This window comes from Micromesistius poutassou (genome assembly GCF_964030765.1).
Source record: "Micromesistius poutassou genome assembly, chromosome: 3".
NCBI lineage: Eukaryota > Metazoa > Chordata > Actinopteri > Gadiformes > Gadidae > Micromesistius > Micromesistius poutassou.
The window spans coordinates 21,499,550-21,514,565 of NC_140273.1; the positions used below are offsets into that span (position 1 = coordinate 21,499,550).

A 15,016-nucleotide genomic window follows, 5' to 3' on the forward strand; every position below is an offset into this window, starting at 1 on the left:
AAACACATTGAAATAATGTATTCATGGAATAAAAAGCTGAAAAAATACAAAAATCCTAGGAGCCACAGCACAGAGGCCCTGGTTGTGTCAGTGTCTATGTTGCATCACTGCATCTTTCCACTAGAGGTCAGGCTTTTCTTAACGAGGCCAGTTTAGGCACGTTCATGATCCTGGTGATAACGAGACGGCTTGCTAGTGATGACGCTCACGCTTACGCGTGTTCCCGACAGCGACCGTTCACGTGCACTGCGTTGGGAATCTAAAAGTTATTCACAGCAGGGTTTTTTAATCCAATAAAAAACAGTCAGAACTAAACAGAACGTATGATCAGTTTCAAGTTTGCACTCCTTTATTTCCTTGTAGCTGTACTACTATCCTTTTGCTTTTATTTATGAGAAGCACATTGTATTGCCACTGTATGGAAGGCTACACTTGCCCTTATCTAGAGCTGGTTTACCAGTACACAACATTTAAAACTGAGCAAAGTCGATGCCAACAGATGGTTACAACGTCAATCAATAGTAAAATATGTGATATGATGGTTGATTCTTCTATATTGAGTAAAACTTTCATGTTCACGCGTCACTAGTAAACCATACGTCACCAACTGGGCAACTCTGTTAACAAAATCTGGCCCCAGTTGCCGAATGGAAGTAGAATCATCAGAGCGTGTCGTTCACGAGAACTTTCCAACGTCGCGAAAATGTTTTCCCCATAATTCCCAGCGATGTGAATGCACCATTTGTATACTATACAAGACGTTCAAAATAAACCCGCCCTGTGACGCTGGCATCTTTACACAGCTGGCAGAAGTGGGCAAAATCACATTGAATCTGATCTTCTCAATTCAGGATTTTTCTATTCCATTTTTTTAATTTCATATGTGGTCCCAAATCAGATTCAAGTCAGTTTTCTTGCAACGGAACTGATTGACATTCATGCAAGTTTGATGTGAACGGATTGTGGCCAGTTCAGACTTGAATCCGATATTGACCACATGTTAAACATAATTTCAACATCCAAAACAAAAAATCGGATCTGAGCTATCAACCCGAATTGGGCAGAATGTGTGACTGAAGCCTTAGTGACAAGTGGGAGTGTGAACCTTGACATATGATGGACAGATAAGCCTACCAGTTGCTACAGTCCAGTGGGTAGGCTGGTAGACTGAGTGGACAGTCCAAATTGTGACAGTCCCACTTCAAAATCTGACCTGTCCCACAAGTCAGATTTTGAAACGGCTTGTAATAGCTAAACACACCACACCTGGTGGTTAAATAGGGGCCCTTAAAATAAAAGCAAAACTAAGGGCCCGTCCACACGGAGCCGTTTTTTGGTTAAAACGCAGATGTTTTGCATCGTTTTGGCCGATCGTCCAAACGAATCCTGTAAACGCATCGCATGAAAACGGAGTTTTCTGAAACCAGGTCCCAGGGTGAATAAATTCACAAACGCAGCCCTTGAGTGTTCGTCTGGACGGCCAAAACGCATACTTGCGTTTCGATGATGTCATCGCCACACCCCTCGAGCGTAACCTCTTGTAACCTGTGACGATGTCTCATAACAACAACTATGGCCGACTACATGCTCGTGTTCCTGCTGGAGAAGATATTGTGCCTATTAGGGTTACTATCGCAAAATTAGTGGTGGGCATAGATTAATTTTTTTAATCTAGATTAATCTTGGAATTAATCTAGAGGGCGGCGGCGTTGACGGCAGATGGCTGGTACGCGTCCGCCTACCGCCGTACCAAGGCGGGCAGCTTGGAGGAAGATTTGGATTATTACAACAACAACAACACCAACTATTTCGACGCTCTGATGTTACGATCAACCCAAAACGTGTCATAGCTCACCCAAGTTGTTTCTATTATCATTGCTACATTGTCTCCAGCATATGGCGCGATTATGGACAGTATATTTTATTAAACACTCAGCTTCTGGTTAGTTCAACTTTGAGAATAGATTAACGGCGATATTTTTTTTATCGCCCGATAAGAGTCTCGCGTTAACGCAGCACGTTAACGCCGATAACGGCCCACCACTACGCAAAATATTATGCTCCTGTGCCACCACGCTGAGCAAAAAAGACTGATGGACAACCACATAAGCCACATTTTACAAACAAACAACAGCCATGCGTGCGCCAATTGAGACGATCAAAAGGGTTGCGTTAACGCTTTATTACTTGAGTGACCGTTTCCGGTGAATTTCTAAAACTAAAACAGCGCCACCTATACGCCTGGAACATGAAGTAGCGTGTTGAGTCGTATTGAGATGGATCCGTGTGGACGCAAATGTTCTTGAAACGATGCCAGGGAAAACGGAGAAAAAAAAGATCGTTTTGGTACGTGTGGACTTGGCCTAAAATATGTTCTTTGTATCTTAGATATAGGATGCCTGATTTTAAAGGCGTTTAAGTGGCCAACTGACATAAACAGGATTTCAGCTCAATCACATTACAAATGGGTCAGCCAGTAGTTGGTGAGCCACCATTAATTCCAGTTTTGCACCCGGCCAAAACTGCCATAGGGTAGGGGTTTGATTCCCTCTGGAGCTGCCCATGCTAAGAACATATGAAAACACAGTATTGGAAGACGGTTTGGATAAAAGGTTGAATTGAATAGTATTGAGTAGAAAATAAGACAATATTTCTGTATTATTGGTGGTTTGGAAAGACCTGAATGGAGAACAACTATTTAAATATTTACCAAACAATCCTTTTTAGATCGCATTTTACGTTTCATACAATAATAGTTGCGAAAAAAAGAGAAGCATTTATTAAAGCAGAAGGTAGTCTGAATAATTTTGTTCAATCAATAGATGAAATCTATTAAAATTGTAATTAAATGTAATCCAATCCACAAACAGAATAAAACTCAGGTCACCTCAGCCCATGAGAATGTCTATGATGTTCTGATAATCAAACCTCCCCTAATACGCAGAGCGTAATAACCTCAACATTTTCCACATAGCCAGCCAATCGCAAGGCTTCATTTTTTACGTGTGTGTGCTTGTGTGTGTGTGTTTCTGTGTCTGTGTGTGTAGTTTCAAATGTCTTACTCCTCAACAGATCATCACCATGAGCTGAATGTATATCTTTCTACCCATCACCTGGGGTAAAATATGAATATTAGAATTTCCACTTCAATAATACGTACAGAGTTTCATATGTTAAACAGTAGGCCTATTGTGATGTTCGACAAAAAAGGTGATTGATTAGCAGAAGGTCTTTTAACCTTTTTAACCTCACATTGATACAGTCTCCATAGATCCATATGTAGGTCCATGCGTATTTCTTCTTACTGACTCATATATGTCATATTTTTGATTCAAGGTGCGGTTGTGTCCTCTTACACAGTAGTGGAGCGGACTGTGAGACCAGGAGAAAACATTACTGTACCTTGTGATGAGTGATGAGTGTGTGATGTGAGTGTGTGATGAGTGAAAATATTGTTTGGTACAGGAACTGTTCTCATGAAAATCAGCCCACACTTATTCTGAGATCATGGAAGGAAAGAGAATTACGACTCCCATTCACTCCATCTAAATGTGATGTGGAATAATTCTTTACAATCATACACTTTACTGATTACAAACATCATTGAATCTCACCTTGGTCTCTACTACTGTGGAACTGAAAAACAGGTTGTGATAGATGGAGAGATTGTTCAAAAGTATAAACACAGATATGGAAATGTTGCCAAAAGGATTTCATTTGGTAAGTTGACTTTGCATAGATTTTTATAACAATGTCCAATTGCTACATGCTAAATGCTACATGCTACAACCATTTTCTCTCTTGAAATTAATAAGGAAGTTATCATAAGTAGGGACAATATGTAACTGTGCTGCATGTCAAGCAAATAGGCCTACTTTGCTCAAATGTATTATTGTTATTATTATTATTTTAACGCATGGCATAGCCTACTATACTTCATTCATGTTCATTCATGCAGCCCTATGGCCCTATGTTTCCACAATCCACACGCTATTTCTATGCAGTTTCACACGTATGAATAATCTTTGACATCATAATATTCAACATGCAAGTGTAGTGGTGCCTGGTTGCTGCGGGGGAAAATCAGCTTTGCGCCGGGTGCAAACTAGCAACGACACATGCGTCGGTGTAGAAAGTCAATTGCGCCGGTCGCAAGATAGGGCCCTTCTTCTGTTTGGCGCACATGGCTAATTTGCATACGCGCACAGGACTGTTGGAATGGGAACATGTCGTACTGGCAGCATCACGGGGGCGCGATTACGGGCTGGCGGAGTTACATTTAAAAATCGCGTTCAAGTAAAAATAAATAAGAAAAGCGGAATCAATTTGTGGCGGTTGTTGTTCAATCTGTGGCGCAGCGCCACACATTGGCCTATGTGTGGGAAACACTGCAATCAATTCGTTTTTTTTATTTGTTTGTCCATGCATTGTGTAACAGGCAATAAATGTCTTCTTTATGAATTGGGTGTGACTGTACGGATATTTGATGTATGACTATAATGTCATCGCCTTGTTTTTGTTTGTATAAAATATGTACAGATATAGATTTAATACATGTAAATGTTTGACTAATATATTGGAACACTGTTCAAATATACAATATAAGAATATTAAAGTAACAATATAATGTATTCTTTTATTAATGTCATTTGAAACATTTAGTGTCATTTGGATTTCTGTACGTTTTGATAACTTCATCACTTTGACAATAAATATCTGAGCTGATTGATTTTATTATTTTTTATGCCGTTATAGCATTTCTATTTTGTGAATAAACAAACGCAACTATAAAGACTTTCATAGTTGCATAATTCGCCCAAATGTTGTAATTTGCATATTTAAGTTAAGTAAGTTGTGTTCTATTTTTTTATGTTCTATAATAGTAATTGTATCAATACAGTTATAGTTAATTAGTTATGTTACACATTAGGCATTTATTTTTTTATTATTTGTATTACTTTCATCAAAAGGAAATACACCATCATACGGTGTAATTTCATACTTCAATCAGCATACAATTCCTGGTAGTAACAGTATTCCTCTACTCCATATGGTTTTAAGCCACACTCACACATCCACATAATATATACCATTTATTCCCACTCATCCACATATCGTTCACCTTTTAAACACACAAACCCAAACACACACCCAGTTTGTAACCCAAACCCACCCACCCACTCCCACCCCCGCTCAACACACACACACACACACACACACACACACACACACACACACACACACACACACACACACACACACACACACACACACACACACACACACACACACACACACACACACACACACATATATATCTATGGCGGCGCACACCTGCATGTAGTTCCGCTGATTATTCGCTGATTATTTCGCGGGTCTCGGTGCGGTTCGCGCTGCGTCTCCATTGAGCCTCACTGTGCTGCTGCTGCTCGCGCTCCGTCAGCTGTTGGCTCCACCACAGGTTAGATTGAAAAAGACGCTGAGCCGTCTCCATTACACGGTTAATATTGACGTTATTTTAGTAGTTTAACCGAAACATGGTTAGAAACATCCGGTTGAAGTTATAAAAGTAACTAATGATCCGTCTGGTCCTTTTGTTTTCCAGGTTGACCGTCGGGTTAATTAACGAACACTTTTTGAAGTAAAACGGCCCGCTACATCCGGACCTGCTGTGAGTAGGACACTTATTTATAATTTATCTTAATTGTTTTTTACTCTAGGCCTACTTGATAAGTTGAATAATAGTAGTTCTGGATGTATGTCGTCGTAAGCTGTTTTTAATTGAGTTAATTGATATTTTTCGCCGGGTGACGCGGCTGCAGATATTTATCAATGACTCGATGACTGAGTTGGCGGCTGAAGACGTAGGGGGGCGGGGCCATGACGTCACACAATGACTGCACTCGGTTACCGTCGTAGTTAGATGGGAAAAATAACTTATTTTAATAATTTATTTGGATTTATTGGATTAATCACTAATTAAACACACACACACACACACACACACACACACACACACACACACACACACACACACACACACACACACACACACACACACACAGCCACACACACACAAGCCGTAAAACTAATCTCGTTGCTCTCCTTCACAGCTCAAGAAGAAGAAACAGATTCTGTGAGTATCACGATCGAACCACGAAGAAGAAGAAACTGCGAACTGTAAGTCACAACATTTTCTTTTAATGCTGTGGGCTGACAGTGTTTAGTTTGAACCGGTTCTCAGGCCCCGCCCCACGTAGGCCCCGCCCCACATAGGCCATGCCCCGCCCCCTCTCTGGCCCCGCCTCCTCTCTGGCCTCTCTCTCTCTCTCTCTCTCTCTCTCTCTCTCTCTCTCTCTCTCTCTCTCTCTCTCTCTCTCTCTCTCTCTCTCTCTCTCTCTCTGTGTCTCTGTGTCTCTCTGTGTCTCTGTGTCTCTCTGTCTCTCTCTCTGTGTCTCTCTCTCTCTCTCTCTCTCTCTCTCTCTCTCTCTCTCTCTCTCTCTCTCTCTCTCTCTCTTCCCCCCCCCCGTTCTCATGCCTCTCATTCGTCCCTAGAAGATACTATATCCGTCCACTTTCCTACTACATTCCTCATCATTGCATCACATCCCATGTGTGTTGTCCTACTGATAAGGGTGTGTGACTGACTGACCAGAGATGCATGCGAGGGTTCTGCGCTGTTTGAGGCCTTCAGTTGTGTAGACGTTCCCCCTCAGGGGAACCTAGTGTTTAAGAGGCCGTCGTCACGTCAGTTACATGAACTGGAACGTCCTTCAGGGTGGAGACAGGGACTCCTCAAGGAGACACACCAGGGGGCGAGATGTGAGGGCTGTCTTTCTCAGCAACTAGAACCCAACCTGGTTCCTGCACCTGAGAACCACGGAGCACGTTCCAACGTTTCCCTCCGTACGCTTTGAAGCCCTAGCCCCCCCACCACTGGTCTCTCCGTCAAACCCTCCACTGGTCTCTCCTCTCTCAAAGACCTACAAACCCAGCGCTGGTCTCTCCGTCAAACCCACCACTGGTCTTTCCGCTCTCAAGTACCTACAAACCCACCACTGGTCTCTTCTTAAAGACCTACAAACCCACCACTGGTCTCTTCTTAAAGACCTACAAACCCACCACTGGTCTCTCCGTCAAACCCACCACTGGTTTCTCCTCTCAAAGACCTACAAACCCACCACTGGTTTCTCCTCTCAAAGACCTACAAACCCTCCACTGGTCTCTCGTCTCTGCGGGGCGATGGCCTCCGTCGCCCCCGGTCGATCGAAAGGGAGTCGGGTTCAGATCCCCGAATCTGGAGAGGCGGAGATAGGCGCCGCGAGGCGTCCAGTGCGGTAACAACCCCGGAGAAGCTGGCGGGAGCCCCGGGAAGAGTTCTCTTTTCTTTGTGAAGGGCAGGGCGCAAAGACCTACAAACCCAGCACTGGTATCTCGTCTCTCAAAGACCTACAAACCCAGCACTGGTCTCTCCGTCAAACCCTCCACTGGTCTCGTCTCTCAAAGACCTACAGACCCTCCACTGGTCTCTCCTCTCTCAAAGACCTACAAACCCTCCACTGGTCTCTCCTCTCGTTTGGCTTTGTATTCCTTTGAGTATTGTCATTGTTTGTGTAAATACACAATCTAATAACTGAAAATAAAGAGGTGTGATCTTTAACCTGGTACTGGTCAATCTTTGCATGTCATGGGGCACTACTTCATGTGAGGGGCAATCATTGCCCTGGCATGGGGCACTAAGTGTGAGGGGCAATCTTTAACCTGGTACTAGGCATCACATGTGTGAGGGGAAATTTTTCTACTTCTACTTGGCTTGTATTACCTGAACATTTTAATTTTCAGCTATAGGAGGATGCTACTCTTCCTGAAACACCCTTGAGTGTCATTTGGTCGGATGTTTCTGATGACTCAAGTCTGTGGCCTAAATCAAAGAGGATAACAAAGTGGGTGTTCAATACAGCAAGAGCCTGGAGCGATCTAGCATCTGGATCTCAATTCGACCTTCTACACACTGGACAGGATGACTTGAGTGTCATGCAGCTTGGACTGTAGTGTGACTGAATCATGCAAACAATGGGAAGCGACAATGGCTACTTGGTACAATGGATGATGGACTAATGGCATTCCGAATGGACAGAATCGGATGAGAAACCAACCAACTAACTGAAGATGGAAGATGACACATTCTGCAACGTGGCTTCCCTACCTAACCTCAACATGATGGACTGCTGGCAAGCCCTCTGGATCTCCTGTACTCCTGCCCTGAGATCCAAGTATTTCTTGGGCTGAATCGGAAACCATCTTGGAAACATCCCAACGAGCGTCCCTGTCGAGCTGCAGTTGTGCTCTTCTTCAGAAGAGGTGAAGAAAGCCTCACTGGGGCTTCAAGGTCTATGAAGAGGAACGTTGAAATGTGCGCCATGATTCTCTCCTGTAAGAGCTGTTGTATTCTAGTCGCCGAGAGGGGGAGCCTCACAGCCTACCCTTTAGCGTTTCTCCTTGGGGAGTCCCTGTCACGGTCTTGACGGACGTTCCAGGTCATGTAACTGATGTCACGACAGCCTTTTTGAAAACTTGGTTTCTCCTGAGGGGGAACCTCTACAGAACTGTAGGCGTCAGATGGCACAGTATCCCAGCATGCATCTCTGGTCACTCAGATCACACCCTGATCAGTAAGGCAACACTCATGCGATGTGCATGCGATGTTTTAGAGTAGTAAGGAAGTAGACAAAAGGCATGAGAACAGTTTGTTATTTTGTACTGTTGTCAGCCTTGTTTATGGGTGGGAATTACTTGCTAAATGGGGGGGATATGAAATGTATAGTCAATTATTTGTACATGAACCAACAGCAACAAACTACTAGATCTGCTCAAGGTAAGTCTGTTGGCTGTATTTTGCAACAAGACGACCAAAGCACCCCAAGATCTCCATCGTCGTTCCAGTTCAAGGTAAGGGGCTCCTGCGGGGGGGTTGGTAGTTAGATTCGAGACTGTGATGTGCACGGGTCTATAAAGATGCTGTCTGACTTCACAGGATCTCCTGGACCAGGGTGGACCAGAGGCTGAGGACCAGCAGGTGACCAGATCCCACTGGACCAGGTATGGGTCACCAGGGTGGATAATAATTATCATTATCAATAATTATCATTCTTTATTACCTAATAATAATCATTATCATTATTATTAGGATGTGTCTAGTGCTTTTCTCGCACTTAATTATAATGTAGGGTAACTAGATCCCCCTAGACCAGGCATGGCGTACCAGGCTGGACCAGAGGGTGTCCAGATCCCCCTGGACCAGGAATGGGGCACCCGGCTGGACCAGAGGGTATCCAGATCCCCCTGGACCAGGAATGGGGCACCAGGCTGGACCAGAGGGTATCCAGATCCCCCTGGACCAGGAATGGGGCACCAGGCTGGACCGGAGGCTGTGGACCAGAGGGTAACCATAACCAAACACTTGACACCTGGAGGTTCTTTTTAATTATTTCAAACGATCGTAGAGGGTCTTCATTAGTTTTTCCTTCAGATTTTTCATTGTGAATTTTAGCCAAAGCTGTGATTTGAAGTAATTAAGGTCACATCAGCTGCTACTACTACTATAGTTTATCCAGCGTACATCAAGGTGGATACTAAAACGTAACAGCTGGTCACACTTGGTAACGTTACATCACCCTTTTAATGTGTGTTTGTATTGTGAACAGGTGAAGCTGCCGACCCACCAGGAGCGAGACGAGGACTACGATGGGACTGCTCAAGTCTTTGGAAGGTTAATACCAACAGGTTTTTTTTACATCGTTTCACCACCAAAGCTATGCTGTTAAATTCACAGAATGTTGTACTATATTCCTGAATTACAAATTCCCAAGTGTGTGCATGTTTCATGTTGAAGTTTAAAATTTGATTTGATTCAGAATTATTTAAACAAGGTGTCCAAAGAATAATAAACTACTACCACTGTTTCTAGTGTAGAATTCTCAAAACAAAAGTATTTTCTTCAACACAAATTATATAAACTAAAAAAATCATGGACAAATTATGGAGGAGGAGCCACCTATCTGGAGGGAGACCCGGAATCTGGTTAGCCGCCTAGCTGGACATCGTTAGCCTCCTAGCATAATGGATATAGTTAGCTTCATAGCATAATGGATATCGTTAGCTTCATAGCGTAATCGACATGGGTAGCCTCATAGTGTAATCGACATTGGTAGCCTCATTGACATTGTTGGCCTATGGCTAGCAACATAGATTATGCTACGAGGCTAACGATTTGTGTTTTTCCTCTTGCAACTTTTCAGTGACCCACTGACGGCGCCTCGTCGGAGCTGGACGGTGGAGACTTCAGATGCAACTTCTACCTCGCAGGACGTGACTTAAGTCATGGGTTGTCAAGGGTTCCTTGTTTCTCAAGGGTTCCTTTGCGGGTTCCTCAAGGGTTCCTTTGCGGGTTCCTCATGGTTCAGTGTTAGGGACAGAGTTAGGGTCAGATGGTCTCAAGATGGACCATTGTTGTTGTTTTTTAATCACATCCCAGAATTGTTTCACTGTGTGCACAGATGTTGAAATGCATACTGATGTTTTATGATATAAAATCATTTAAAATGACCTGGTTGTGTGGCTTGTTGTATGGTAATTTTTATTATACACATGCATGTTACCCTAATGAGGTAAGTTTACCTCTCCCCTCCCCCCCCCCCCCCTCCCATATCCTCTCCCAACCTCCCTCCCCTATACCCTAACCTCCCCCTCTATACCCTGACCTCTGTCCTCCCCCATACACCCTTACCTCCCCCTCCCCTGTCCTCCCCCCTCCTTTACTCATACCCCCCCCCCCCCCCCCCTCTAACCCTAACCTCTCCCCTGCCCTATACCCTAACCGCCCGCCTCCCTTACCTTCCCCAACCTTACCCTAATCCTCACCCTTATCCCTAACCCTAAACCTAACCTTAACCATAGCAGCGAATATCAAGCCAGTAAAAGTAGACAATCCGATGGACAGTGGCTATACAGTATAGCTAGTCTAGCTTTCCAACCCAATTTTGATCTATTGGAGAGAGAGACATTTTGTTGTGATAAAGTTATATGGTATATTTATATATATACCATATATATCCCTCATCCACACTGTGGATGAGGGGCCACAGTGAGTCTAGGGGCCACAATGCGGAGGAGGGGCCACACTGTGGAGGAGGGGCCACAGTGAGTCTAGGGGCCACAGTGAGGAGGAGGGGCCACAGTGAGTCTAGGGGCCACAGTGAGTCTAGGGGCCACAGTGAGTCGAGGGGCCACAATGAGGAGGAGGGCCCACACTGTGGAGGAGGGGCCACAGTGAAGAGGAGGGGCCACAGTGAGTCTAGGGGCCACACTGTGGAGGAGGGGCCACAGTGAGTCGAGGGGCCACAGTGAGTCTAGGGGCCACAGTGAAGAGGAGGGGCCACAGTGAGTCGAGGGGCCACAGTGAGTCTAGGGGCCACAGTGAGTCGAGGGCCCACAGAGTGGAGGAGGGGCCACAGTGAAGAGGAGGGGCCACAGTGAGTCGAGGGGCCACATTGAGTCGAGGGGCCACAGTGAAGAGGAGGGCCCACACTGTGGAGGAGGGGCCACAGTGAGTCTAGGGGCCACAATGCGGAGGAGGGGCCACAGTGAGCCGAGGGGCCACAGTGAAGAGGAGGGCCCACACTGTGGAGGAGGGGCCACAGTGAGTCTAGGGGCCACAGTGAAGAGGAGGGCCCACACTGTGGAGGAGGGGCCACAGTGAGTCTAGGGGCCACGCTCTTCTCTCTCTTTCTTCTCCTCTTCATGTCTCTTCTTCACGTTCTTTTCCTCCAATCTTTTCTGTTCTTTATTTTCCTTTTCAATCTGCTTGGCCACTTCCTTCTCTCTCTTCTCTCTTTCTTTCTTCTCCTTTTCATACCTTTTCTTCACACTCTTTTCTTCCAGTTTTGCCAATCCTTCTTGTTCTTTCTTTTCCTTGCTCTGCCATCTCTTTCTCTCTCTGCTTTCTCTCTTTGACCTCCTCCAGAGGAGGAGGAGGAGGTGGCAGTGGTCTACGACGGCGGACAGCCTGGCTGAGCTGGTGGTTGGGGAGGGCGTTGTGAGCAGGAGGAGGAGAGGGGTTGGGCGGAATGGGGAGGAGGAGAGGGGCATTCGACCAATCGATTTCTTCTTCTGGAGTAAGGACCTCAACCTTTGGGAGGGAAAGCACAACAGTGTCAGAACAGTACAGCTTTTTAACAGAACTGTCATTCAGTTCACATCAACGTTTGACTGTCAGACATACCACAAATAATTCCAGTTTTCACCCAATCACTAAATTGTGCGGCAATAAGTGTGTTTACATACACACCTACATACATGCATGCATCCACACCCAAACACAAACAGGCGTTGATTTCAGGGGGACTCAGGGGATACGGTCCTTTGTAGGAACTTTTTAGAACACATGCATTTGTCCCCCCAAATATAAACATGAAAAAAGTAGGGGACTTTTATTTTCTAAACCCATTATTACGTCACTCGCAAGAACCGACAGCAATAGTTTTTTTTAACCCTCCAAAAACGCATCATTTCCCAAACGAGGGGCACAAAAGAGGACATGAGAGTAAATCATGCCTCTATGTTTGATGACTCAGCAGGGATAATATTAAATGACTAAACGTGATTTTTTCAATTGAGTTTAATTTGGTGATGTTCTTTGACTTCAGAAGGGGGGGATGTGCAGATAGTACAGTGCACCCTCTAGTTATGTATACGTCACAACCACAAATGCGACTAAGGGTAAATGCTGTGTATAATGGATACTCCCATTTTTAGTTTAGTTAGTCAGTTGAACTGCTTGTGACTTATCGGGGGTTTTGAGGAACTATAATCGGGGAAGGCTATATTCTGTTTAAGAAATAACCAAAATTACATATTTTATACCAAATATGTTTTTCCATTTGAAGCAATGAGATACATTTTGTTCAGAATCCCCCCGCCCCCCAGTATGTATCCATATGCGCTTGTTTACGACCTATGGCCATTATTTCATCTTCTGTAACATGTACGCATATATCCTGTATTTAATAAATTATATGAAGGAATCATCAAGAATCAAACATCATATACAATCACTGAATCAAGAGACAATAATAAAAAACTTCACTCATTTTTAGGGCCTTTATGCAAAACTACTATGTTTTCCGCTGTGGAATAACGTAGTTATCCTACACTTCTGTATGAGACTGGTTTGAAAGGACGTGGTTAGTTTAAATTTTTTGAGGAGGTCTGAATGGAGTATCCATAATAGACGGCATCTACCCTTAGTTGCATTTGTGGTTGTGACGTATACATAACTAGAGGGTGCACTGTACTATCTGCACATCCCCCCCTTCTGAAGTCAAAGAACATCACCAAATTGAAATGCAAGGGATTAAATATCCTTCCAGCAGGAAAATAGTCTGAGAAACTGAGAAGAAAACTCTGATTCAAAATGCGTGGGTTTACAGTAACACGTTCTGAGTAGCACGAAAAACATCTGACAATCGTGCTCTGGGAGACGATTCAATAGAATCATTTTCGTGACTATGAGCATGAGATGGTGTGATACCGGGTTGAAAATAGTATGACCACACAGTGAGTGACAGGGAGCGTTGGCCCACCAGTGTTTCCTGCTGGCTCAGACGCAGCTTCAAGCGCATGGAGGCCAGTGTCAGGTGGTGCAGCCTATCCAGCCTCTCCATCTGTTGACGCATATCTGTCCGCTGGCGTTCCAGTATGGAGAAGATCCTTGCGAACGCCTCGTTGGAGGCCTCCCTGTGACTGCTCCTGGTCTCCGGGAGGTGAGCGTCCAGCTGTGGTGATGGCACAGAACACAACGCTTTGACCATTCCAATTCATTTACTTTTTTATGATATATTACATTCATAATTGCTTGATCTGGTAAAATTCTAAACTGTTCTACGGGAGAGTACACATGTGAAAGCCAAGGAACGCCGGAGAGGCTTAATATAATATAAGAGGCATACTCCGTTATATTGTGAATGGTCACCTGGTGACCAACGCTTGTTTTTCCTTTACACAAATAAATACAATTCAAGCATGAATTGATTCAGAAAATGCACACTACAATTCAGAGAATGAGGTGTTTGATTCAGGTTCACGACTGTGTCAAAGCGTCTGCTTGGTCCTTGCGTTGCGTTGACGTGGAACCATAGTCAGCCCTTTAAGGCACCTTAAGGGCTGATTATGGTCCCACGTTCACGCAACGCAACTTTCCGTTGAGGCGACGCAGTCGCAAAGGCTGTGATTGGTCCGCTCACTAAAACGCAGAACGCAGAACGACGCAGAAACAACGCAGAACCATAAAGGTTCACAACTGCGTCGAAGCGTCTGCGGGGTCGTTGCGTTGCGTCAACGTGGAACCATAACCAGTCCTTTAGCAACGCAACGCGCAAACAGCACGGGGAGAGTGAGAGTTATCACCAAACTAAGAACAGCTCTCTTAAGGAAAATGCATAATGACAATATTCAGCTGTGTTTCAAATGTATACATATATATATATATATATATATATATATATATATATATATATATGTATATGTATATATGTATATATATATATATATATAATGAATGAATACATCATAATGAACCATTAGCATTGATATTAGGTTAACCCAACAACACAAAAAAAGGAAAATACTATGTATGTTTAAATTAACTTATACTTACAGGTTCCACATGAATCTTATTTTTTTTGGGCAACATGGTCACGCGGCAAAAGTAATCTTGATTAACTCAACAAACTGCAGAAGTTATCTCAAGAAGATCTCTGACGAAGCTTGGCTCGCGGCGTTTATAGCGACATCTAGTGGCGGCCTTGGTTACGCCAAACATTGCAACCAATCAACGTTGTCATGGCTGCGGTCGATCCAATCATTGTTTACTAATTGGCTGCCGTGAACGCTCAATATGTATCCGTGTCTTTATGTATTTATATATATATATATACATATATAATCCTTCTGATAAATA

At 44.1% G+C, this 15,016-nt stretch overlaps 1 long non-coding RNA gene across 1 annotated transcript; it reads left to right on the forward strand.

Moving 5' to 3' along the window:
- Positions 1-5,308: 5,308 nt before the first annotated feature.
- On the forward strand, positions 5,309-6,240 carry LOC311340850. The gene is made up of 3 exons (XR_014633285.1): positions 5,309-5,461; positions 5,606-5,671; positions 6,114-6,240. It is a non-coding gene; the product is annotated as an uncharacterized lncRNA (long non-coding RNA).
- Positions 6,241-15,016: the final 8,776 nt, after the last annotated feature.